Source organism: Salmo salar, chromosome ssa03 (assembly GCF_905237065.1).
Source record: "Salmo salar chromosome ssa03, Ssal_v3.1, whole genome shotgun sequence".
NCBI lineage: Eukaryota > Metazoa > Chordata > Actinopteri > Salmoniformes > Salmonidae > Salmo > Salmo salar.
Window position 1 is genome coordinate 78,348,955 of NC_059444.1, and position 27,779 is coordinate 78,376,733.

Here is a 27,779-nt window from a genome sequence, read left to right on the forward strand (position 1 = left end):
TCATGCTATGTCTGTCATAGAGAACTGATAAATGGCCAGCCGGCCTCTGAGAGGCCCTGTAACTGCCTTTCATTCTGTATGTTCACTTTGAGGTGAGGCAAACCCAGCCTAAACAGAGCTACCAAACAGCCTGTGAAATTAAAGACGGCCTGTTCAGGCCAATTACAGTACAGTCGGATGAAGCCCTCGATATGAGACTAGGTATAAAGGTACAAGAATAATGAGACAGACAGGGTTAATGAGTCATTATATCACTCCAGGCTACAGACGAGATGCTAGAGAATCTATAAGCAAAATAATTATTACGCCCAGAACTGATGTTCCCATCATAATGGACCATTTGTTGCTTTCATGTGGCTGGCCCCGCTGACTAAATAAGTCTAATCTCTCCCTCTGTGGTCGGCTAAGTCGCTCATTCCCATAACTCCCACTCAATGAGAAGATTCCAGTAAGACTGTTGAACGAAGAGTTGAGTTGAACTAATGTACAGTAAACAATTGTCTGTCTGTCTGTCTGTCTGTCTGTCTGTCTGTCTGTCTGTCTGTCTGTCTGTCTGTCTGTCTGTCTGTCTGTCTGTCTGTCTGTCTGTCTGTCTGTCTGTCTGTCTGTCTGTCTGTCTGTCTAGCCCAGCGCGAGCAGTTCAACGGGCCTGAGCGAGTAGTTTTCTTTCTTCCTATTTTTTTTCTCTCTACCTTCTCTTTTCTCTTTCCTCTCTCCTCTCTTCTCCCTCTTCTCTGCTCTCTCTTGTCTCTTCTCCCTCTCTCCCCTCTTCTCCCTCTCTGCTCTCTCTCCTCTCTTCTCTCTTCTCTCTCTCAGCTGCATCTTAAATAGAATGTTCATTTTGACTGGAGTATTTCAAAGCTACTGCTGGTGCTTTTCATCTTGGTGTGTACCGCAAGTTCACCAACACAAACTCACTCTACTCTTCAAAAAGATAGGAGCTTTTTTCCTCCTCTCTCGATCTCTCTCTCTCTCTCTCTCTCTCTCTCTCTCTCTGTCTCTGTCTCTCTGTGTCTGTCTGCCTTTTTCTCTCTCTCTCTCTCTCTCTCTCTCTCTCTCTCTCTCTTTCTTTCTTTCACTCTTTTTCTCGATTTCTCTCTCTCTTTTTCTCAGGACAGACAGAGAACTGTGAGAAGATTGATAATGGCTGAGACTATTGCTGAGACACACCATTGACACTAATTAATGGTGTCTACCTATAGTAACTAAACCAGAGATGCATTTCTGTCTCCCATGGTGTCCTACAGATAATGACATCATGTTGGTGGGAAATATGTTAAGCATTTCATATCCGGCTCCAACAAGCTGTGTGTTTTGATGTTAATGCGGCATTTGTCTGCTGCCCACACTCTCTAATGTATTAGCATAAAAACTCCTGTTTAATTTAGACTCAACTAAACGCTTCCTGAAACAGCATCTGTTCAAAAAACAGCAACAAACAGGGTCTGTCACTGAAGGAAAAACTCCAAGTCCTAGGACTGTACTGTACAGAGGACTATAGACCTGGACCTAGGACTGTACTGTACTGTACAGAGGACTATAGACCTGGACCTAGGACTGAACTGTACTGTACAGAGGACTATAGACCTGGACCTAGGACTGAACTGTACTGTACAGAGGACTATAGACCTGGACCTAGGACTGTACTGTACAGAGGACTATAGACCTGGACCTAGGACTGAACTGTACTGTACAGAGCACTAAGGACCTGGATCTAGGACTGAACTGTACTGTACAGAGGACTAGAGACCTAGGACTCAACTGTACTGTACAGAGGACTATAGACCTGGACCTAGGACTGTACTGTACAGAGCACTAAGGACCTGGACCTAGGACTGAACTGTACTGTACAGAGGACTAGAGACCTGGACTGTACTGTACTGTACAGAGGACTAGAGAACCTGGACCTAGAACTGAACTGTACAGAGCACTAAGGACCTGGACCTAGGACTGAACTGTACTGTACAGAGGACTAGAGACCTGGATCTAGGACTGAACTGTACTGTACAGAGGACTATAGACCTGGACCTAGGACTGAACTGTACTGTACAGAGCACTAAGGACCTGGATCTAGGAATTGGCTAATCAATTTCCATTTGGTATTCAATGACAAATGTAATTATCTTGAGGTCAGGGGTCACCAACCATGACCCACAGAGTCAGTTTTTATAGTGTGTTTATACTGTCTGTGTCATATGGGTATGTATCTATATCAACCCTCTGGAATGGTGTTCCTCAGGGGTCACTGTTGTCCCCTCTCAATTTGTCTCTCCCTCTCTCATCCCAACCCATCTCTCACCCCCTTCTCTCTCTCCCACTAATCTCTTTCTCTCTCCTCCCTCTCTCCATAGTTGATAGCGGAGCTGCAGACGTCCGTGTGTGATGCTAAGGAGGAGGGGTTGCGGCAGCAGCAGGAGAAGGAGAGACAGTTGAAGGAGGCTACAGCTCGCTGGGATGATGAGAGGAGGCAGATGAGCCGCCACACAGACACTAAGAACAAGGTAAAGTTTAATGGACATTCTGCAAAGGACACTACTATATAGTAGACATCAATAGTGCACGCTACAAAGTCTCTTAAAGACACTAGAAAGTGTACACTACTGAGCCTCAAGGTGAAGGATAGCCCCGCTGGACGTCTGTCCATCTCCCAAACTGTCACTGTTGATCATCACTACATTCTTTATTGTGTGGAGTACATTTGTCAATGTCCAAGATGGCAGACATCTTTTCTTGTGTTTACCAGTTAGTTGGGTTAGGATGTAACACAGTTCAATAGAGTACGGCTCAGCTGAATCAGCATCAGAGACACAATGCAATATTGCATTTGATTAAATAGTGGTTGTCGAAAACTTTTGTTGAAAAACAGCAAGTGAGAGAACATGGGTAAGTTGACATATAAATATGTCCAAAGATTTCCACCCATTGGTTGGTCAAGAGGAAGGTGATAATTGCAAGAGTGAGCCCATAGGTTGACCAGCCGGCGTGAGGAATGTGCGTTACTGGACTGTGCTGATAGGCTAAAGGTAAATAGGTGAATGACATTCCTCACATGGCTAACAGGAAACAGGAGAAGAAACAAGACATCATGCTGATCATATGTTTGTGTTCATTCCCACTATGCCCCTAGAATAGAAAACAAAGTCCGTTGTGTTCTGCTTACAGGATGAAGTGAAAGAAGCCTTCAGACCAGCCTTCCTGATTGAACTGTTGTAAACTACATTACACTGTGTAGGTGGTTTCTTAAGGCTGAAGCTCCTCGTTGGCTTAAAGCCCTCAGTTCTCCTGCCCCCCTCGGTGTCAGTAACCAGCCAGTCTGAGTCCCAGGGAGGGGCCGACTGGCTGGTTAACTTTACACCCCAGCCCAGACACACTCAGTTCTCCTGGCCCCCCTCGGTGTCAGTAACCAGCCAGTCTGAGTCCCAGGGAGGGGCCGACTGGCTGGTTAACTTTACACCCCAGCCCAGACACACTCAGTTCTCCGGTCTGGCCAGAATACTTTTATAGAGTAGACACACGTCCCCTCTCCTTTGTGAGAGGGCTTTAAACCCAGGGTCACAGTTCAAATGTATGTGCTTTGTCATTTTTTATGATGGGTTTCAACTCTAACCCCCATACATACTGACACACACACACTAACCCCCATAGTCTCTCTCACACACACACACACACACACACACACACACGCTAACCCCCATAGTCTCTCTCTCTCTCTCTCACACACACACACACACACACACACACACACACACACACACACACACACACACACACACACACACACACACACACACACACACACACACACACTAACCCCCATAGTCTCTCACACACACACACACACACACGCTAACCCCCATAGTCTCTCACACACACACACACACACACACACGCTAACCCCCATAGTCTCTCTGTCTCTCTCTCTCTCACACACACACACACACACACACACACACACTAACCCCCATAGTCTCTCTCTCTCCACACACACACACACACACACACACACACACACACACACACACACACACACACACACACACACACACACACACACACACACACACACACTAACCCCCATAGTCTCTCACACACACACACACACACACGCTAACCCCCATAGTCTCTCACACACACACACACACACACACACGCTAACCCCCATAGTCTCTCTGTCTCTCTCTCTCTCTCACACACACACACACACACACACTAACCCCCATAGTCTCTCTCTCTCACACACACACACACACACACACACACACACACACACACACACACACACACACACACACACACACACACACACACACACACACCCTCCTGGGTTTGGTGGTTGGGATCTCGTATGTTCTCTGTCTGGGGTGAGGCAGTCCTTTAAATCAGCCTGCTACTGCTGCAGCGCTCTTTATTTATCTTTCTGAGCAGCCCCTCTCTTTATCCCTTCTTATTCCCTTCTTCCTTTGAACTTATTTCCATTCCTTCTTTCTCCTTCCTCATTCCTTCCCTGTCTCTGCACTCCTTGCACATTTTCCAGATTCCATCCATCTGCTGTGGATGTCAGGGGTTTGTTCACTATGTTGTTACAGATAGATACATAGAATGATTGTTTTTTATGTGGACTTGAGAACAGTGGGTCCATTCTGTGCAGAGCATTTCTGTATTCAACACCTTATCAGATAAACCTCTGCGCCATTCGAATAAATGGCATACAGCGTTCAAATAACGTCCCTGCAACCTTCTGCCCAGCTGAACTAGCCCCTGTACAGGATGAGTTATTGGTACTGGGACTTGAAACTCCAGTAGCCAGACAGTGACACTGTGGTAGTTGTCTGGGTGTGTCTCTCTCTAGGAGGCTGGCCTGCCCCGGGTTAAATAAGCCACCCGGCGGCTCCGCACCACCACACCTAGAATGTGAGAAATGCCACGTGTTGCGATCCGAACACCTCTGTGACTGACTGACAGCGTGGGGTAATACAGGTCTGGTCTGGACTGGTCCAGTCTCTGCTCCTGGAGTCTGGATTCTTCTGCTGGTGTAGCTTTCTCTGGTCAGCCAGACACATTCCACATACACACACTCACACATGTTACCTGTCTCTCTCACTAACTCTCTCACACGCACACTATATGTCACACAATCTCCCTGTGTGTGTGTGTGTGTGTGTGTGTGTGTGTGTGTGTGTGTGTGTGTGTGTGTGTGTGTGTGTGTGTGTGTGTGTGTGTGTGTGTGTGTGTGTGTGTGTGTGTGTGTGTGTATGAGGCAGCAGCCCAGGCTGTGTGTGTGTGTCTCCTATCTCCAGTGTTAGCAGCAGACAAAGCTCTGTCTATTATCTATCTCCTCATTATTACCATCCCACAGTACCCACCACCCACTAATGAGCCTCCAATTAACCAATGACTTGTTGATTAAAGTCCAGACGCCACAGAGAATGAGAGGACGGAGGGGGAGAGAGACGGGTGAAACAGAGAATGAGAGGAGGGAGGGGGAGAGAGACGGGTGAAACAGCGAGAAGCAGAGAGAGATGGGACAGAGAGAGTGTGTGTGTGCGTGCACTCGTTCTCACCCGTGTTGTGTGTGTGTTTTTGTGCTCGTTCGCGCGCGCGTGTGTGTGTGTGTGTGTGTGTGTGTGTGTGTGTGTGTGTGTGTGTGTGTGTGTGTGTGTGTGTGTGTGTGTGTGTGTGTGTGTGTGTGTGTCTTTGGCCCGTTTGGTGGCGGTGGAACTATCGCGTCGCCCGCTGACACTGTTTCCACGCTGCTCACTTCAAAGGCTGGATTATGAAAGCTGAAGGGGGCTGAAGACAATGGTGACGGGGAGAAAATAACATCAAAGTGGCGGCAGAGACATTTGAACATAATAATCCCAAAACAGTTGTTGTTGTCGATGTGTCTGTGGTATCATATGTCCCTTCTACCCTCTGACTAGATGAAACTGCTTTTAGCCTCGTTTCTAGTTTAGTACCACTGTCTCCACGGCTGTAACCTCTAAAGAGAGGACAGTAAATAGGCATCTCATGGATATTTCATGGACCAGGTGTTGATCCTGGTTGAAAAGTAGGACTGTCCCTAGCCTGCCTGTTCTGTGTGGATCCAGAGGATCACAGGCCAAATACAAACTGTGTCAGACATGACCACACAGGATGTTTGTAAGGACTCCCTCCACATTGATTTGACCAGGAGATCTGAGCGGTGCCAAGTAGCAGCTCTGTTATGGCAAGACACAATGATCCAAGTTATAATATATGTACAGTGAGGGGAAAAAGTATTTGATCCCCTGCTGATTTTGTACGTTTGCCCACTGACAAAGATATTATCAGTCTATAATTTTAATGGTAGGATTATTTGAACAGTGAGAGACAGAATAACAACAAAAATATCCAGAAAAACGCATGTCAAAAATGTTATAAAATGATTTGCATTTTAATGAGGGAAATAAGTATTTGACCCCTCTGCAAAACATGACATAGTACTTGGTGGCAAAACCCTTGTTGGCAATCACAGAGGTCAGACGTTTCTTGTAGTTGGCCACCAGGTTTGCACACATCTCAGGATGGATTTTGTCCCACTCCTCTTTGCAGATCTTCTCCAAGTCATTAAGGTTTCGAGGCTGATGTTTGGCAACTCGAACCTTCAGCTCCCTCCACAGATTTTCTATGGGATTAAGGACTTGAGACTGGCTAGGCCACTCCAGGACCTTAATGTGCTTCTTCTTGAGCCACTCCTTTGTTGCCTTGGCCGTGTGTTTTGGGTCATTGTCATGCTGGAATACCCATCCACGACCCATTTTCAATGCCCTGGCTGAGGGAAGGAGGTTCTCACCCAAGATTTGACGGTACATGGCCCAGTCCATCATCCCTTTTGATGCGGTGAAGTTGTCCTGTCCCCTTAGCAGAAAAACACCCCCAAAGCATAATGTTTCCACCTCCATGTTTGATGGTGGGGATGGAGTTCTTGGGGTCATAGGCAGCATTCCTCCTCCTCCAAACACGGAGAGTTGAGTTGATGCCAAAGAGCTCCATTTTGGTCTCATCTGACCACAACACTGACCACAACACAGTTGTCCTCTGAATCATTCAGATGTTCATTGGCAAACTTCAGACGGGCATGTATATGTGCTTTCTTGAGCAGGGGGACCTTGTGGGAGCTGCAGGATTTCAGTCCTTCACAGCGTAGTGTGTTACCAATTATTTTCTTGGTGACTATTGTCCCAGCTGCCTTGAGATCATTGACAAGATCCTCCCGTGTAGTTCTGGGCTGATTCCTCACCGTTCTCATGCTCATTGCAACTCCACGAGGTGAGATCTTGCATGGAGCCCCAGGCCGAGGGTGATTGACAGTTCTTTTGTGTTTCTTCCATTTGCGAATAATCGCACCAACTGTTGTCACCTTCTCAACAAGCTGCTTGGCGATGGTCTTGTAGCCCATTCCAGCCTTGTGTAGGTCTACAATCTAGTCCCTGACATCCTTGGAGAGCTCTTTGGTCTTGGACATGGTGGAGAGTTTGGAATCTGATTGATTGATTACTTCTGTGGACAGGTGTCTTTTATACAGGTAACAAGCTGAGATTAGGAGCACTCCCTTTAAGAGTGTGCTCCTAATCTCAGCTCGTTACCTGTATAAAAGACACCTGGGAGCCAGAAATCTTTCTGAGAGGGGTCAAATACTTATTTCCCTCATTAAAATGCAAATTAATTTATAACATTTTTTACATGCGTTTTTCTGGATATTTTTGTTGTTATTCTGTCTCTCACTGTTCAAATAAACCTACCAATAAAATGATAGACTGATCATTTCTTTGTCAGTGGGCAAACGTACAAAATCAGCAGGGGATCAAATACTTTTTTCCCCCACTGTAGATCCTGATAAAGAGATGAGTCTTCTCATCCCTGTTCTAACTTCCTCCCTCTCACTGAGTCTGAACTCACTCCACACACACCCTCCCTCCTCCTCCCCTCTGACCCCGGAAACACCAGTCATTAGCACTAATTGGCTAGCACTAATTGGCTGGCCCAAACAACGGGTTGTTCCTGAATGTTAATAACACCTGTTATTATGTCATTATTATGACACCCTTATGTAGACCTCATTTACATTTGAGTCATTTAGCGACTTACAGTAATGAGTGCATACATTTTCCATACCTGCCTGTACGGCATCCACAGCCTGAAGTCACTGCAAGGCTAAGGACACCAGACAAACAAGCCCTAAAAATATATGGATGAGTCACATAATATAACCTAGAAAATTGTGTGAGAAGTGTCTCCTTGGGTCGTCGGGCTCCGCTGCTCCAGAGACAATATCTGCATCTGAAGGAAAAGTCACCCTCTTGCCATGTTTGTGTTTATCATCCCTTCCATCCAGGTCTTGAGAGAGGTCTTGTCCTGGGGCAGAGACAGGTGGTGAGTCCTCCTGTACCTGCTCTGAGGGTTTCTCAGGTTCCTTGTACGTGACAACGTCTGGGGTTGATGAATCTGGATTGGTACCTCTTGAGGATGTGTCCTCTGCTAGGGATCCTTCCTGGTCTGTAGGTTCTGTCTCCAACATGCCACTTTCATCCAGGCTCAACTCCACACCAATGTCCATATCCCCACCATTGTCCACTTCCTCAATAGATTTGACACGTGTCTTTCTCTCTGCCTCTCTCTCTCCCCCCCTCTCATTCTCTTTGTCGCTCTCTGATACGATCCACCCATCCACAGATGAAAGAGAGGGATGAAAGGGAAGCAGGAAAACAGGAAGTGATGTTGATGTCACACCACTCAATTCCCACACTACCGAGGGAGGGAGCAGTGCGAGTCGTTAGAGGGACTGGAGGCTCTGAGTCCATCTCAAGTCTATAGTGGTTTCCTCTCCTCTAACACCTTGAGCCTTGTCATGTTAAACAGGAGGGTTAGGGTTCTCTCTCCTTTCCCCTCTCTTTTCCTCTTCTCCCTGTCTCTTCTTCTCTCCCACCTGCCCCCTCTGTCACACACACATACATGTTCACCTCCGGCTGCCAAAAGGGAGAGCTGGTTGGTGAATAAACAATGGTACCCGCCCATAGTGGCACATTGCTCCTCTTTGATCCACACTGCTGTTCCTGCTCCCCTCAGCAACACTTCCTGTCTCTCTCTCTCTCTCTCACACACACACACACACACACACACACACACACACACACACACACACACACACACACACACACACACACACACACACACACACACACACACACGTCTGAGTCAAGACCATGTCTCTATCTCTAACTCTCTCTCACACACACACATACATTTTCCTGCTGCTATTTTAATACCACAGTGAAACTGACACCCATGGACAGTGTGAGGTGTGTGTATATACAGTATATCACAAAAGTAAGTACACCCCTCACATTTCTGTAAATATTTGAGTATATCTTTTCATGTGACAACACTGAAGAAATGACACTTTGCTACAATGTAAAGTAGTGAGTGTACAGCTAGTACAGTGTAAATTTGCTGTCCCCTCAAAATAACTCAACACCATTAATGTCTAAACCGCTGGCAACAAAAGTGAGTACACCCCTAAGTGAAAATGTCCAAATTGGGCCCAATTAGCCATTTTCCCTCCCCGGTGTCATGTGACTCGTTAGTGTTACAAGGTCTCAGGTGTGAATGGGGAGCAGGTGTGTTAAATGTGGTGTCATCGCTCTAACACTCCCTCATACTGACTGGTCACTGGAAGTTCAACATGGCACCTCATTGCAAAGAACTCTCTGAGGATCTGAAAAAAAGAATTGTTGCTCTACATAAAGATGGCCTGGGCTATAAGAAGATTGCCAAGACCCTGAAACTGAGCTGCAGCACGGTGGCCAAGACCATACAGCGGTTTAACAGGACAGGTTCCACTCAGAACAGGCCTCGCCATGGTCGACCAAAGAAGTTGAGTGCACGTGCTCAGCATCATATCCAGAGGTTGTCTTTGGGAAATAGATGTATGAGTGCTGCCAGCATTGCTGCAGAGGTTGAAGGGGTGGGTGGTCAGCCTGTCAGTGCTCAGACCATACGCCGAACACTGCATCAAATTGGTCTGCATGGCTGTCGTCCCAGAAGTAAGCCTCTTCTAAAGATGATACACAAGAAAGCCCGCAAACAGTTTGCTGAAGACAGGCAGACTAAGGACATGGATTACTGGAACCATGTCCTGTGGTCTGATGAGACCAAGATAAACTTATTTGGTTCAGATGGTGTCAAGCGTGTGTGGCGGCAACCAGGTGAGGAGTACAAAGACAGCAATCCAAAACCAGTCCATTAGAAGTCTCAATCTGGGTCACATGGGCATCATTTCAACACTCGTTCTATTGGCAACATGACTAGCTAAGATACGGTCTTAGTGTTAGGCTTTCACAGGGCAATTCAGAGAAACAGATCATTCTGGTGCGCATAGAACGGAGTCATCAGTACATTCAGGTGCGTGTGCTGCGGCAATTTCTTCACAAACGGGCTCATTGTGTTCAGAACAACCCAGGGTATGATGCCATGTCATCTTGTAACTGTACATCAAACATAGTGATTAATAGCGATGACACTGTATATGACATGAGTTTTATGATTTGGAGATGTGAAGTGCACATTTGGACCTCAATGTCTCATCTTTCAAAATACATCGTCCTCTTCGTTTACAGCATTCTCCTCACTCAGACAAAACAAATGGCCCAATTACCGAGAGGGATGGGCCCGTGGGGCAACTGCATGTCGCGCGTGGTGCTCAAGTTCAAAATGGCTGTTAGTCAAAACACATACAGAGCTGTGAAGCGCAGAGACAGAACTCTGACGTCATGTATAGCATGTTACTGTGCAGCCACTACGTTCCAATTTAGGCGCTTATTAGTGTCCAAATCTGCCATTTTGAAGCCATATATGGGTGTAAAGGGCAACAGTATAGTCGACTCTTGATATATGGCTTGGGACTCTTGAACGCCTGCAATAAACCTGGATGTATGCACGAATACAGTGTATACAAGCTTTTTCCCTTTCAACTGTGACACTATAGCAGGCAGCACCTTGAGGTGACAGGTACAGAGAGCAGGGTTCTTCCTCTGTGAGTGTGGCTGAGCTGCAGTAGGTTTACTTTGTTACAAGACTACACAGTGACTGATCTCTCCATCACGCTTTCAATTATCTCTTATTTTTCTCTGTTCTATTTTGATAGGCTCAGAGCTCAGGCCACAGTGACACACACACACACACACACACACACACACACACACACACACACACACACACACACACACACACACACACACACACACACACACACACACTGTGCCCATCAAAAGGGCTTTAAAGAGCAAACCCAAATCTCTCCTTTACATCCAGACATCAGAAGCCACGCATGACGCAAAGCACCACTCTCTTTCCCTCCCTCTTTCTCTCTCATACCACAGTCATTTTTAAGGTAGATTGGTAATCACACGTGTACACACACATGTAGTTACACCCACACAGAGTGTGTGTGGGTACAATTGATGGTGTGTCTGTGTGTACATGTTTGGCCGTGCATGTGTACATTTTGTATTGTGTGCGGGCATGCACTTTGCTGTGTGTGTCTGTGTGATCTAGCTGCCCTGAGGCTGTACTGCCAGTTGGAGGTTCCTCCTGCAGCAGTCAGTCTGCAGTAGGTCTGCCTAGCTAACTCTTCAATTCAATGTCATTTAGCAGACACTTTTATCTGAAGCAACCTACAGTCATGCGGTCATACATTTGTTATGTATAGGTGGCCTCGGGAATCGAACCCACTAATCTGGCATTGCAAGAGCCATTACCAACTGAGCTACAGAGGACCACCTCAGGGTCATCAGAGTATCTCTTTAATCTGACTCTGAGAAACCTTCTGACAGCATACTGCAAATAGAAACATGAAGACAACCACTGCTGCTTTTCTTCCCCTTCTTGTTCTCTCTGCTGTTGATTTTAGTTCACCCGAGGGAAGCGAACTGGCCTTATCTTTGCAGGAGGAGACCACCCAGGAAAGGTGTGTGTGTGTGTGTGTGTGTGTGTGTGTGTGTGTGTGTGAGAGATTTTGTTTGATTTTATACTCTCACCTTTAGAACTTGTGAGGTAATGCTTTGAGGAGTGTGTTGGTGAGTGTGTTGGTTTATGTGTGTGAGGTAATGCTTTGAGGAGTGTGTTGGTTTATGTGTGTGAGGTAATGCTTTGAGGAGTGTGTTGGTTTATGTGTGTGAGGTAATGCTTTGAGGAGTGTGTTGGTTTATGTGTGTGAGGTAATGCTTTGAGGAGTGTGTTGGTTTATGTGTGTGAGGTAATGCTTTGAGGAGTGTGTTGGTTTATGTGTGTGAGGTAATGTTTTGAGGAGTGTGTTGGTTTATGTGTGTGAGGTAATGTTTTGAGGAGTGTGTTGGTTTATGTGTGTGAGGTAATGTTTTGAGGAGTGTGTTGGTTTATGTGTGTGAGGTAATGTTTTGAGCCAAACTTCCACTTTAGAGAGAAGTACACTGCTGATACAGAGGGGAGAAGGACCTTCCAGCAGTGGCACTGCCGTCCTCCTCTTCCTCCTCTCCCTTCTTTCTTTCTCCTTCTCCCTTCTCTTCTCCATCTTCTCTCTCCTCCCACATCTCCCTATACCGCTCCTCCTCTTCCTTCCCTCTTTCTCCTTCCTCATCCTCTCCCTCAGGAAATAGAATTTGCCACGTCTGTTGATTCCAGTCTGGATGGCTGAGACCATATCACCCTAACCCATCTGGAGACGCTTTGGAATTATCCTCCATAGAAAATCACACATTCACAGGCAGATAGAGAGGAAGAAGGAGAGAGGGAGGGATGGAGAGAATGAATGAGTGTGTTTGAGAGAGAAGGGGAGAGATGAAGATAGAGGGAGAGATGGATCACAGATGTAGCATCTGGGAGAGGCTCTAACCATAACACATCTTCAAAGTTTCAGGAAAACAGATGGGGTATCTAAGGTGTATCTAGGATCAAGCAGGGGTGGGGAATCTGGATGGCCTCTGGGTGAGATCTGTGCAGTGGGAGCAGGTTTGGGAATGGGGAGGATGTTTCTTCTCAGTAAGGTTCCATGGATCAGGCCCTGTTCCAGTCCTATCCCTTCAGAACAGTGAGAGGCTGAGCCTAGAGATCTGTGCCCAGGGGGAGAGCAGGATCACTGGGGTAACCAGACTGAGGAGGGACTCTCCTGGTCCTCAGGCTATGGTACAGTAGTATGGAGTCTGGATGGAAGGATCACCCATATCCTCCACAACAGTTGAATTGGATATATTCTATTGTATCTTGTGTTTATATTCTATAGAATTTTTGAGGAACAATCAAGGAACAATCTTCAGATACTGCAACTCTATTGTCCTAGACAGACCATCTCTTGTTCTCAAATGGCACCCTATTCCGTAATATATAGTGCACTACTTTTAATCAGAGGTCAAAAGTAGTGTGACCAGATATCAAAAGAAGTGCACTACATAGGGAATAGGGCGTGGTTTGAGACTTATCCATGATTTTTTACTTCAGGAAAGGATGAGGATGGATCAAATCAAATGTTATTTGTCACATGTATGTGATGGTGATCAGTGAAGAGGCCTGGAGGAAGGTCTGTCTGATTCATACAGTGATTCCATTATGATGCCATGGAGTCATTCATTATCATGCATCTATTAATGATTCCTTCCATGACTGATGCGTTTGTGCAGTGATGCTCTGGCCCTGTAGTGTTTCATCAACCAGATGAAAGAGAGATCAGAGTACAGTCAGCACGCTCTTCATCTCTTCCTAGAAGCCTTCACTCAGACGTTCAGGAAACGCTGTCATGGTGCTGGGAATGGGGAAGGGGGGTCTGTCATGCCTGGCTGGGGGGGGTCCAGAGGGGGGTGACATGGTGGGGTAATTGGGCTATCCTCAGGGGGAAAAGGGTGTGTGTGTGAGTGAGAGAGAGTCTCGTTCTCTACACCCTTGCTATTCCTATCCCAGAGGTATGTCACCTCACACATAACCTCTGTGTGTAACATCACATAGATGATGTATCACACGGTTCATATTAACCATGCTACAAAGTCCATGAACACAACACCCCAATTACAGGAAAACGTGACCAGAAGCTAATAAGTTCAACCCTTAGATTAGCAATCAAACGATCTTGAACTGATGAAATGCGAGGCAAGTTGGATACCGTAAAACTTCAATTAATAGTTTGGCCGTTTATTTTCTTTAATCACTAAACACAACCGGCGCTTATTAGAGACAGGCTTCTATTAGAGCCAGGCTTCTATTTCCTTAATGCACACAGCTTTTGCTCAATAACATTTTGAAAAGACTACCACACTGTTTATTGTGACCAGTATGGCCAATATAAACATTATAATAACAAAGATAAGCACATCAGACTTGGAAAGACTAGGCTGCCTATCTGTCACGTCCACTCCCGCTCCTCCTCTCTGGCACTCGTTGTCGATGGTTTACTAAATGATCATCACCATCGTTACGTGCACATGCGCCTCATGAGACTCACCTGGACTCCATCACCTTCCTGATTACCTCCTCTATATCTGTCACTCCCTATGGTTCTTTCCTCAGGTGTCATCTGTTTATATGTTTCATGTCTGTACGCTACTCATGTTTCTTGTTTTGTTCCATGTTTGTTTATTTATTAAATTCACTCCCTGTAGTTGCTTTCCGATTATTAGCGTACACTATCGTACACCCCCATTTTCGTGCTTCAGCACCATACATTTTTTGGTGGCACCATGGCTAGCAACGATGACAGAATAAAATAACATAACATTTGAATGCACATGACTGTGAGAATATCAGAGCTGTGTCCATGGTAAGCTCATAAACAGTTTTGTCACGTCTATTCCCGCTCCAGCGCTCGACGTCACCGGTCTACTAACCACCGGTCCTGGCAACCATCATTACGCACACCTGCTCCCCATCATTACGCACATCTGGACCTCATCATCACCTTGATTACTCTCCCTTTATTTAGCCCTTAGTAGCCTCATCAGACAGTATTGGTTTTGGTCACGTCCAGTACGCTTCTCCTGTTTTGTTTATCTGCCTTTTCTTATTCATTAAACTCACCTTCTGCATCTGCTTCCTGACTCCCAGCGTATACGTTACACATTTAGACCCAACATTTATTTGGAACAGCCGTTTATTTGGAACAGCCGTTTATTTGGAACAGCCGTTTGTTTGCTGAAATGTGTGCCGATGCCCGGCTAATTGAAGTTTTATGGTAATTGTAAACAAGTCAGTTGGAGTGAAGTGCTTGACGTGATCAGAAGGAAGCAGAGAGGATCATGACTGGAGAAGACAGAGCCTGATTAATAGAATAACATCAACCAGTATCATATTCATCTGCCAATACACTTATTCACCTCATCCAGTGAGTCTCTGTGGCAGAGTCCCAAATGGAACCATATTCCCTATTTAGTGCACTACTTTTGACTAGGGTCCATAGGGAATTGCCCAGGGCTCTGGTCAAAAGTAGTGCACTAGATAGAGAATAGGGTGTCATTTGGGCGACACACTGTGTTGACTTAGAACAGGAAGGGTCCAGTTCAAAACGCGGGAAGCAGACGGATCCTTTTAATGCATTAATAAACAGAACCACTTCTTGGAAGCAGAATGTGTGCTGGCGGCCGCATCAATCATTCCTAAAGTTACTTTCAACCATGGAAATTTGACTGAGCTTTGAATTCAGATCTTTGCACTTGTTTTTGATGTCTGTTGTCTCATAATATTGTGGGAAGGGATAGACAGTTTGAAGAAAGATAGTTTGATGTAACACTTTCTTAAGTTAACCCTTATACCCATGTAACTACACAGTAATAACTGTAGTTAATAATATCATTGTAGGTACATAAAGTGTTAACAACATTTAGCCTTTTCGTGATCTGTGTTCAATGTGTTAGGGTTGTGCTTCCCAGGAGCTGCAGTTCATGGTAAACCTACATGGTGTTAGTCATTTATGTTAAGTGGATGGACTGTATATCACCAGTCAGTCATGGTTATTACCTGAGCTATATTTCCCTCAACCATGGGAATGGATGGGAACACCTGCCTAACTCATTCGTTCGCACACACACACACACACACACACACACACACACACACACACACACACACACACACACACACACACACACACACACACACACACACACACACACTGCAGGGAGTGTCATAATGCTGATGCTTAGCAGTGCCTTTCTGCCTCTCACACACAGCCCCCATCAAACCATCAACACCCATACCAGTGGACTTACCGTGTGTGCATGTGTGCGTGTGCTCTGGTTGTCGTGAGGCCTAATCGAAGGTGAAGTTAACACGTGTGTGTGTGTGTGTGTGTGTGTGTGTGTGTGTGTGTGTGTGTGTGTGTGTGTGTGTGTGTGTGTGTGTGACATCTGGTTCAGGAACCAAGCCTTTCTTTCTTTCCACTGCTATCAGTTACAGCAGGAGAGGAAAACAGTCCTCTACACTCCTCTTCTCCTCTGCTATTCTGTTCATTTCTCCTATCCTCTTCTCCTCCGCTATTCTGTTCTTTTCTCCTATCCTCTTCTCCTCTGCTATTCTGTTCTTTTCTCCTATCCTCTTCTCCTCTGCTATTCTGTTCTTTTCTCCTATCCTCTTCTCCTCTGCTATTCTGTTCATTTCTCCTATCCTCTTCTCCTCCGCTATTCTGTTCTTTTCTCCTATCCTCTTCTCCTCTGCTATTCTGTTCTTTTCTCCTATCCTCTTCTCCTCTGCTATTCTGTTCATTTCTCCTATCCTCTTCTCCTCCGCTATTCTGTTCTTTTCTCCTATCCTCTTCTCCTCTGCTATTCTATTCTTTTCTCCTATCCTCTTCTCCTCTGCTATTCTGTTCATTTCTCCTATCCTCTTCTCCTCCGCTATTCTGTTCTTTTCTCCTATCCTCTTCTCCTCTGCTATTCTGTTCTTTTCTCCTATCCTCTTCTCCGCTATTCTGTTCTTTTCTCCTATCCTCTTCTCCTCTGCTATTCTGTTCTTTTCTCCTATCCTCTTCTCCTCCGCTATTCTGTTCTTTTCTCCTATCCTCTTCTCCTCTGCTATTCTGTTCTTTTCTCCTATCCTCTTCTCCTCTGCTATTCTGTTCTTTTCTCCTATCCTCTTCTCCTCTGCTATTCTGTTCTTTTCTCCTATCCTCTTCTCCTCCGCTATTCTGTTCTTTTCTCCTATCCTCTTCTCCTCTGCTATTCTGTTCTTTTCTCCTATCCTCTTCTCCTCTGCTATTCTGTTCTTTTCTCCTATCCTCTTCTCCTCCGCTATTCTGTTCTTTTCTCCTATCCTCTTCTCCTCTGCTATTCTGTTCTTTTCTCCTATCCTCTTCTTCTGCTATTCTTCACACAAACCTCTAAAGCCTTGTTCACACTGCAGGCCTTAATGCCCAAATCAGTTTTGTTTTTCCAATCCGTTTTGGAATACTGACTGTCCAAAAAGCAAGTTACAAGTGACAAGATCGGTTCAGACGGCAGTCATTTGGTGACATGGCTATGCTAGTTGTCATAGTAATGACAGGTGTGTGCGCAGTGGTGTAGGCTGATTGTTGTTGATGCTCGTGGTTCCTATCACTCAGAAGTTATGTAGCAAGCTAAGGTGACAACAGTGACTGCCATGGACGTGTCCCAGTTGCTTTGAATGTTCAAAATCATACTGTAAGAACACTTTTAAAGCCTCAAATGATAAGATGATCCAACTTTCAAAACAAGTTGTTTTTGGCAAGCCCCAGCAGTCAACTACGAAGGTGGTTTGAAATCTGGCATGAAATATCTGATTCGAGCTTTTTGGCTGTTCAGATTGCATGAAAAGAACAGATTAGAATCTGATATGCCAAAAAATTGGATTTGAGTCACTTCAACCTGCCAATGTGAACAAGGCTTAGTCCTTTATATTCTACTCAGAGTTTGGGGATGCAAAATAATACACTGCTTAGATATGGAAGCCTTCCTTTACTGGTATTTATGCCATATAGTAGTTTTTGTATGCCAGCCCAGCAGTACTGTCGGTAGATTCACGGAGGGCATTGTACACCCTGGTTTGAATCTCAGGTATCTAGTACCCAACCTACACTCATAATGCAGGTGTAGTGTTCAATGTTCATATCTGAAACTGCACTAATATAATGATCCAAAATGTATTCACAAGAGACGTGTGTGTGATGTTTAAAGCCCAGAGAGTTAACAGTAGTTAATTCCCTGTGTGCCTCTCTCTCTATCTCCTTGTGAATGACTCTGGGTAATGAGCCCAGCTTTCCAATAATGACTGTCACCACTTTATCATTAGCCTTTTAATACACTGCTAATCTGAGAGTCACATCTCTCTTTCTGCCTTCTCTCTCTCCTCTTTTTCTTTTTCATCTCTCGCTCTCAATCATTTGTCATTTATCTCTGTCCTCTTTCTTTCTCTCTTTTTTTAAACTTTATTGTTCTCCAATCTCTCTTTCTCTCTCCCATTATCCCTTGTTCAAATGCGCTCTCCCTTTTCTGTCTCTCTAGGTTCTGCAGGAGAAGGTGGAGAATCTCCAGAGGCAGCTGCACTCCTCCGAGAAGAAACTGCTGAACAAAGAGTTAGAGAACCAGGAGCAGGTAACAGATTCCCTCTTCTCACCTTCAACCTCAATCCTCAACTTCACCCCCTCATCCCTCAGACTCACCCCTCAACTTCACCCCCTCATCCCTCAGACTCACCCCTCAACTTCATACCCTCAGACTAACCCCTCAACTTCATACCCTCAGACTCACCCCTCAACTTCATACCCTCAGACTCACCCCTCAACTTCATACCCTCAGACTCACCGCTCAACTTCATACCCTCAGACTCACCGCTCAACTTCACCCCCTCAACCCCAGACTCAATCCTCAACTTCATACCCTCACCCCTCAGACTCACTCCTCAACTTCACCCGCTCACCCCTCAGACTCAATCCTCAACTTCACCCCCATCCCTCAGACTTACCCCTCAACTTCATCCCCTCAGACTCAATCCTCAACTTCACACCTCAGACTTACCCCTCAACAACTTCACTCGTCAGTCTCACCCCGAACCATTAGCCTCACTCCCAACCCTCTACATCACCCCAACCCTCTACCTCACCCCTCAGCCTCACCCCTGTACCTCACCCACTCTACTTAAATCCTCTACTTCACCCCTCTACCTCAACCTTCAGTTTCACCCCCTGCTCCAGTTCACCCCCCCCCAAATTCCTCGAGATCCGGCTTCAAATGCCAGCACTGTGGGGCAGGAATGTTCAGAGGGAATCCTGAACCACCGCACACAGACACACACCAACCCCGGAGCCATGGCCCCTGTGAGCTCTGTAATCACAGGTCTGCTTTGACCTTGACACACACGGAGAAGAAAGGCAGTAATCACCACGTCGCAGGCTGGCTGGTGGTCTCTCTGTCTGCTGGGCCTGTGTACCTCCAGGCTGTTATGTACCAATGGAGACAACTCTTGGTCCTGGGATGCCGCCCAGTGACCCTTACACACACTTTGCTGGAACCGCTCCATGTCGGACGGACATAAATCTCCCCAGAATGGGTCAGTGGTGCTAGGGTAGTAGGGCCACCAGCCGGTGGGTTGACCCAGTCCTAGAGGCTTTATCCTCTCATCCGACCTAGTTAAAAGGAGAGGGCTTGACCTAAACTTCTGCAAGGTGAACTTTTTCCAAGGTTGTACAGACTTTCATTATGCAAATCGTCAAAGGTGTGTTAGGCGTGTATGATTCTCCATTGAACATGCGTTTAGTCTAGGACCAAACTCAATCTGTGTCAGGGAGACTGGCCTATAACTATGTCTAAAGGGAACTCATTCCTATCGGCTTCACTGAGACTGTGTTTACCTGGTGGTCTGTGTCTGACTGGAGATGGGCCCTCTCAGTGTAGTGATAGTGAGGCTCTGTTCTCTATACCTCCTTACGAGGAGAGAGAGGCTCTCAGAGGCTGGTGTGTTGCATGTGTGTGTTCGTGTGTGTGTCTGTGCGAATGATGTGTGTGTTAATAAAACCTGAGGCCTACTAGCTCACTAACTCTCTCTGCCTCCTTACAGTGATATTGGCCAATTTCATCTGCCAAGACATGTCTTTGTAATCTGATCTCACACACTAAAACAGCTTCTCTGCCCAAGACTTCACACAGATGTTTCCTGCCTGCCTCTTCCAGAGCCCTCTGACTCCCCGCTGTAAAATGGCGGCTCGGTGAGGTTCAGTCTGTCTGAAGACAATCAAAAGTTCAGCCGCTGGTGTTGTGCAGTCCACTGCACTAGTAACTAACCCATCCTGGATTGTAGCACTTCACACAGATCTGTTCCCTTTTCTTATCGCTCTTCCTCTTTTTAGTCACTTCTCTGTGAAGCTCTTTATTTTTTTCAAGGCAGCGAAGCGTTTTTGAATTCAAAGCGTTTCTCAACGAACTCTCAGAGTGCAACTGAGAGATGTGGAGGTGCAAACTTTGTGAGCGGCGTGGTTTTTGATGTACCCCCTTGTATCTGACAAGGTTTTTGTCACTCCAGAATCTTCCAACAGCGAGCACCACCTGCCCCCCCCCCATCGTCATTAGCATAACTCAAGCTACGTGGCAAACTTCATTTGAATGTTCAAAGTGTCAACACCGTGTTTCTTTCGTCTGGCAGCTGTCAAAAACCTTGGTGTGTGACAGACAGTATCAAGCGCTGGGGGAAAGTCAAAACCACCAGCACAATCTAAAGACTATATATAGATGAAATGTTGTCATTTTAAGAGGAAAGGAGGAGAACAAGTTAAAAGACTTCTGCTTCTCTCAGGAGCTTCAAAATGGAATCTAACGCTTCATCAGGAACAACAAAAAACTCCTATTTTCCTTTTAAAAGAGGGTGGAGATGAAACCGATGTCTCTGTGTGGAAAGTCAGATTGTTCCTCTCACTCTCTCTCTCTGACAGATGCTTTGGAGAACAGTTGTACTGTTTTACATCCTGAGTCTGTCAATGGCCAAAACCTGGCGCCTAGGTTTGATCAGCCACTGTCTTCAAAGGTTCCTTACATCTGTGTGATCGGCGAGGAGCCTCTTTAAAAGCCTCCTCTCCTCACATCCCTCCATCCACCTGTCTAAAGACAAAACAGGCCTTTACTGTACAGAGAGGGATTCAGAAAGAGAGAGATGAATCGAGGGAGCGATATTATAAATTAGTTATAAAACAGCCTGTGAGAAACAGAACTGAAAGAAAGAGTAGTGTCTCTCAGAAAAAGGCTTCCATATTCAGCTGGAGTGTTCGATGTGATCCTTCAGTCAACTCGGGAGATTCAGTGAATTTCAATTCACTATCGCTCACCTGCTCTCACCACCCTGAGCCCCAGACTGCTTACCATCCCAGATCCCACCGCTGCCACCAAGTTTTGCAGTTGAAATGGAATTGACCTGGTTCTGACTAATGTCATTGACTTCTATTCCATCCATATATGTTGAATGACATTCCACAAGTGGAAAAATAGTTCACAAGATCCTTTGTCTGACCTACTGTAGTGTAGCATCTACGTCTGGGTTAGCATAGCTAGCATGTATTAGCCACAACAAAGGTGCTGCCATAGAAAATGGCTGCTCTGACTCTCTCCACCCCCGCACATTGCCCAGTAAACCAGGACAACCAACGCCTTGGTGAGACATGCATTAGCCTTATAATCACTAAAGCTTTGTCTCCAAGGCACTTCCCAGTTGTTTATAGCTCAGTGTATATGAGCTGTGTATATATCTACCCATCCTCAGGCCTACAGTGGTTCCTCCTTTAAAAGTTGTGAGCTTACACCGCGGGACTTAGAGGTACCAGCGTCACGGCGTCATTGCTCCAGACCACCACAAGGGGGAGTTAGAGCATTCATTATGCATTTGGGTCCCAAGGTTTTCATATGACCAATCATATCGAGTGGTTCCAATGACGAATTTGACGCGAGCCACCCGTCCCTGGGGCTTTCTTCAACAAAGATGGCTGACAAAACATTACGGTGGAACCAAATGTAAGTAGTTATAACGTCATAACGAGTCAAGCAAAACATGTACAATTGAGAGGAATATGTTAGTTAATGTAGAGACAGACGTTCGTGCATATTTTTGTCATAAAGTTAATTTACGAAAATCGCTATTTAGCATGTTATCTGACTAGCTAACATTAGCCAGCTAGCTAGCTAGTGTTATGACAGGAGAATTAATTTGTAATTCATGTTGTTTAATGTTTTAGGGACTCCTGAGAAAACCAGTAAACCAGGCTGTCGTCTTGTGAAACAGTGGATATAAAGAATCTAGCTAGCTAAAGCATTTACTGCAAATTGAATGTGCAATTCTGTAAGCTTGCCTTGCAATGCAGCTGAAGTAACATAGCTAGCTAACTAAACTCAGCAAAAACTCACTTTCAACTGTGTTTATTTTCAGCAAACTTAACATGTGTAAATATTTGTATGAATATAAGATTCAACAACTGAGACATAAACTGAACAAGTTCCACAGACATGTGACTAACAGAAATGGAATAATGTCTCCCTGAACAAAGGGGGGGTCAAAATCAAAAGTAAGAGTCAGTATCTGGTGTGGCCACCAGCTGCATTAAGTACTGCAGTGCATTTCCTCCTCATGGAATGCACCAGATTTGCCAGTTCTTGTTACCCCACTCTTCCACCAAGGCACCTGTAAGTTCCCAGACATTTCTGGGGGAATGGCCCTAGCCCTCACCCTCCGATCCAACAGGTCCCAGATGTGCTCAATGGGATTGAGATCCGGGCTCTTCGCTGGCCATGGCAGAACACTGACATTCCTGGCTTGCAGGGATTCACACACAGAACGAGCAGTATGGCTGGCGGCATTGTCATGCTGGAGGGTCATGTCAGGATGAGCCTGCAGGAAGGGTACCACATGAGGGAGGAGGATGTCTTCCCTGTAACGCACAGCGTTGAGATTGCCTGCAATGACAACAAGCTCAGTCCGATGATACTGTGACACACCGCCCCAGACCATGACGGACCCTCCACCTCCAAATCAATCCCGCTCCAGAGTACAGGCCTCGGTGTAACGCTTATTCCTTCGACAATAAACGCAAATCCGACCATCACCCCTGGTGAGACAAATCCGCGACTCGTCAGTGAAGAGCACTTTTTGCCAGTCATGTCTGGTCCAGCAACGGTGGGTTAGGCAACGTTGTTGCCAGTGATGTCTGGTGAGGACCTACTAGCCCTCAGTCTAGCCTCTCTCAGCCTATTGCGGACAGTCTGAGCACTGATGGAGGGATTGTGCATTCCTGGTGTAACTCAGGCAGTTGTTACCATCCTGTACCTGTCCCGCAGGTGTGATGTTCGGATGTACCGATTCTATGCAGGTGGTTTTACACGTGGTCTGCCACTGCGAGGACGATCAGCTGTCCGTCCTGTCTACCTGTAGCGCTGTCTTAGGCGTCTCACAGTACGGACATTGCAATTTATTGCCCTGGCCACATCTGCAGTCCTCATGCCTACCTGCAGCATGCCTAAGGCACATTCATGCAAATGAGCAGGGAACATGGGCATCTTTCTTTTGGTGTTTTTCAGAGTCAGTAGAAAGGCCTCTTTAGTGTCCTATGTGTTCATAACTGACCTTAATTGCCTACCGTCTGTAAGCTGTTAATGTCTTAACAACCGTTCCACAGGTGCATGTTCATTAATTGTGTATGGTTCATTGAACAAGCATGGGAAACAGTGTTTAAACCCTTTACAATGAAGATCTGTGAAGTTATTTAGATTTTTACAAATTATCTTAGAAAGACAGGGTCCTGAAAAAGGGTTCATTTATGTACTTGCTTATTGTGTAGTGGAGGATAAAAATAACTGAATGCCTATGGATGTGTAGCTAGCTACAGTATGTAGCCGATCTGTGTATGGACCCTAAAACGTTTGGTTTGAATATTAGTTCAGAACCTATCTATGAACCTCAGCTATCATAGTTGTTGTATCGCCTTCAAGTCTGAATGGCATTAATGAAGCCTATGGATAGAGTATAATATAATAACTTTATTGTGCCAAGGATGCAAGTCCTGTATACATGTACTGTAGTTATTACCACGCATGAGATTCCCACATTGTAGCCTGTACATTGACGGGAATGGCTTCCTCTCTCACATCAAAACATACCTGCAGACGAGAGACAGATGGATAGAGAGAGAGCAGGATTAAGCCTTGTTTTTTTTATTCTAACACGGTCAGTCATCATCATCGGGAGGTGAAATGCAAAACTGACCTTGGATCATTAACTCTGGGACTACTACATCTGTCTGTATTTCAATGTAAGCATCTCTTTAATAATACTTCCTGTTTTCCCGACCAAGTGACCTCTTGCCTATGACCATGCTGTGCCCTCTGTGTCAGCCAGTTCAGATGCAGGAGGGGTTCACCAAAACAGCTGATATAACCTAGAGGATTTAGGGAGAAGGGGGAGAGGGATGAAGTGAAGAAGAGAGACTGTTATTGTGTGTGTGTGTGTGGTCTCACCTGGTGTCCACACTAAGTGGCTACAGAGTACTTTATGCTGAAAAACAGACACATGAGGACAAACAATAGAAGATAATGTCAATAGAAGATACTGTATGTGACGCAGACACCTATCGGAGTGTACCTGAAACATTTAAATATAGAGGGGTATGTGTCTCACTACTTGGTTATTGCAAGGCTAACCCCCATGGAAATCCTAACTTGGCAGCAACAGATAGTCCAGTGAAAATGGTTTATGTGGTGTCAGCTGCTCATTTTCAGATTTACATCTTAAGGGTTTTTTAATTAATGCATGTGAGACAGGTTCCATGTACAACAAGACAGGCAGAGACGAAGAGAGAAAAAGAACACAGAACAGTTTAATTACCTCTGCTTTTGGACACTTTTTCCAGCAATAAAGCTTCCACAGCATGTTCCACGGACAGTGAACATCTGGCAATATCTACATTTTCGACCCCTTGATCAGCTTAGCATAGTAGGAAACTGTATTATGAAATGTGTATATATATATATTTTTTTTTTACATGAATCAGACTTGTATTAAAGTACTCTCTTTTCAAACAGGCAGTACATTCAGCTCACATCTTACCTAGCAGGGGACAACACAATTAAGCACTGCAGTGTTCCGCTAACGGGCGCTATTCGGCTAAGTCCACCTGCAGCCATTACATCACATTACATAGCATTCCAGCTGCAGAGCAGATCTTCAATGTGATCTAGAGCTCTTTGTGTCTGTCCTACAGTACAACGCCTAGGCTAACGATGATCTAATACAGCTGTCTGAAACGTCATTAGGCTGGCGGCCAGGTAGACATGTCTATTAGACAGTATACCCTCTCACTGTCAGACAAGAAAAGTGAAGGGGTAATGTCTTACCCCCTAGGAGATCTTTTTCGCTCATCCCCTCTTCCTTTCTTGCTTTCTTTATCTCTATTTTTTGTTTTACCTCTCTTTCTCATCATCTCTCTCTCTCGTCCTCTCTCTCTCTCTCTCTCGTCCTCTCTCTCTCTCTCGTCCTCTCTCTCTCTCTCTCTCGTCCTCTCTCTCTCGTCCTCTCTCTCTCGTCCTCTCTCTCTCTCGTCCTCTCTCACATCCTCTCTCTCTCGTCCTCGCTCTCTCGTCCTCGTTCTCTCTCTCTCGTCCTCTCTTTCTCTCGTCCTCTCTCTTTTTCTTGTCCTCTCTCTTTTTCTTGTCCTCTCTCTCTCGTCCTCTCTCTATCTCGTCCTCTCTCTCGCATCCTCTCTCTCTCGTCCTCGCTCTCTCTCGCTCTCTCTCTCGTCCTCTCTCTCTCGTCCTCTCTCTCATCCTCGCTCTCTCTCTCTCGTCCTCGCTTTCTCTCGTCCTCTCTCTTTCTCTCGTCCTCTCTCTCGTCCTCTCTCTCGCATCCTCTCTCTCGTCCTCGCTCTCTCTCTCTCGTCCTCTCTCTCTCGTCCTCTCTCTCTCGTCCTCTCTTTCTCTCGTCCTCTCTCTCTCGTCCTCTCTCTCATCCTCTCTTTCTCTTTCTGCTCCCTCTCTAGTACTCATAGTTATTAAATGAAACATTCATGGCCAGTCTACTTTGATTAGTCTCAAGCCTGTGAGTAGAGGCTCCAGTCCACCCTGCAGTGTAGCCCGGTGAATACTAGTTACCCTGAATCTGATCTATGGGACGGAAAACGGAGAGGGAGTTGTCAGGAGGGCGCTAGTCATTTAGATTGAAGTGTGTATATCCCTTACTGCTGTGGTAACTTAAATACAGCACTGTACGTACTGTACATGCATTAAGAATGCATCCAAGGAACTTGAATGGAAAGCTTGCAAAGAATCCCAATACTTTTACATTGGATGTGGCTTATGAGGACAGTGATCATTTGACCGTTGTTTGGTGTTTTTTGGTCTTGAGTCTTTTGTCTGGGCGCCATCTTGTTATGACTGCCTCCCTCTCAGGGGTTCTACACATTTTTTTTAACTTGTTGGCACCCCAAATTACAGCCTGTAAAATATTTTTTTTTGAAAATGTTTGAAAATGTTAATTCTTAAATTACCCATGGCTCACTTTCTCACGGAGGAAAGAAAAAAAAGTAAATTGATGGACTTTCTCTCCTGATGATGTTATTGGCCCGACACTTTTAAATGAGGTGGGAGGGAGAACATTTTGGGCTAAGTGGCAAAGGCCTAATCTACTGCACACTGTGCTGAGACAAAAAGAGCTGTTCTGTTTTGGGATCATTTATACTCTCCCCCTTTGAAGTGCGTCCCAATCCCTTTCATTGTGCCCCTGAAAGATTAATTACAGAAAACCAGATCAATCAGTTAAATCCACAACAGGAAAATTATTTTTGGAAAACCAATTTTCTACTACTAGACCTCTCTCTCTCTCGCTCTCTCTCTCGCTCTCTCGAACTGAATATCTAAAGAAAAATAAAGAGGAAATAACTGGACTATGGCATGCTAAAAACTTCATGGTAGGAATAGTTTGTGGTTCTCCCTAGTTATCAATCAATCAATCAAATGTCTTTATAACGTCCCTTTTACATTAGCAGATGTCACGAAGTGCTTGTACAGAAACCCAGCCTAAAACCCCAAACAGCAAGCAATGCAGATGTAGAAGCACGGTGGCTAGGAAAAACTCCCTAGAAAGGTAGGAACCTAGGAAGAAACCTAGAGAAGAACCAGGCTCTGAGGGGTGGCCAGTCCTCTTCTACCCACAGAGAATGTAGTCACTTTACAACCAGGCCCGAGTTTTAGGCTATTACAGGCCAGAGTTCTTCCTGGTCAGGTCACATGGTCAGGAATAACTCCTGTAGATTCCACAAGCACCAACTCCATACCAAACCTCTCAGTTTGTCATTACAGCATGTCTGCCTACTGAACGTTCAGTACATGCACTGTGTGTGTTTGTGGGCATGGAGGAATGGCTAACCAAATGTTTTAAACTTTGTAATCAGACTATGGTTTTCTCCAGTGTAATTTAGCTCCAGACAGCCCTCTCTGTGCCCGACATAGGGAGGGCTGGTGTGTTTGATGTGTTCTGTCTGTTCTTTCAAACCCAGCTGGGCCTGGGTCTAACAGTCAAGGGTGGTCAATTCTGGTCCTGGAGGGAAGTAAATGTCGGCTCAAGCCCAGATTTATTAAGACACCTGATTCAGATAATGATGGTCTCTAACATTAATATGGTGATTAGTTCATTTGAATGATGTGTGTTTGTGCTGAGATGGAACACAAACCTGCAGGTACTGCATACCCTAAGGGTTAAGCTGAGTTGGCCACATGTGGTCTATGGTGACCGTGATCTTTTTATTAGCCAATAGGGGGCGATGTGTGTAT

The 27,779-nt window shown here is 45.5% G+C and overlaps 1 pseudogene; it reads left to right on the forward strand.

Moving 5' to 3' along the window:
• The window catches only part of LOC106601769 (centrosomal protein of 112 kDa-like), a 302,159-nt pseudogene that overhangs the window by 269,695 nt on the left and 4,685 nt on the right, over positions 1–27,779 (forward strand).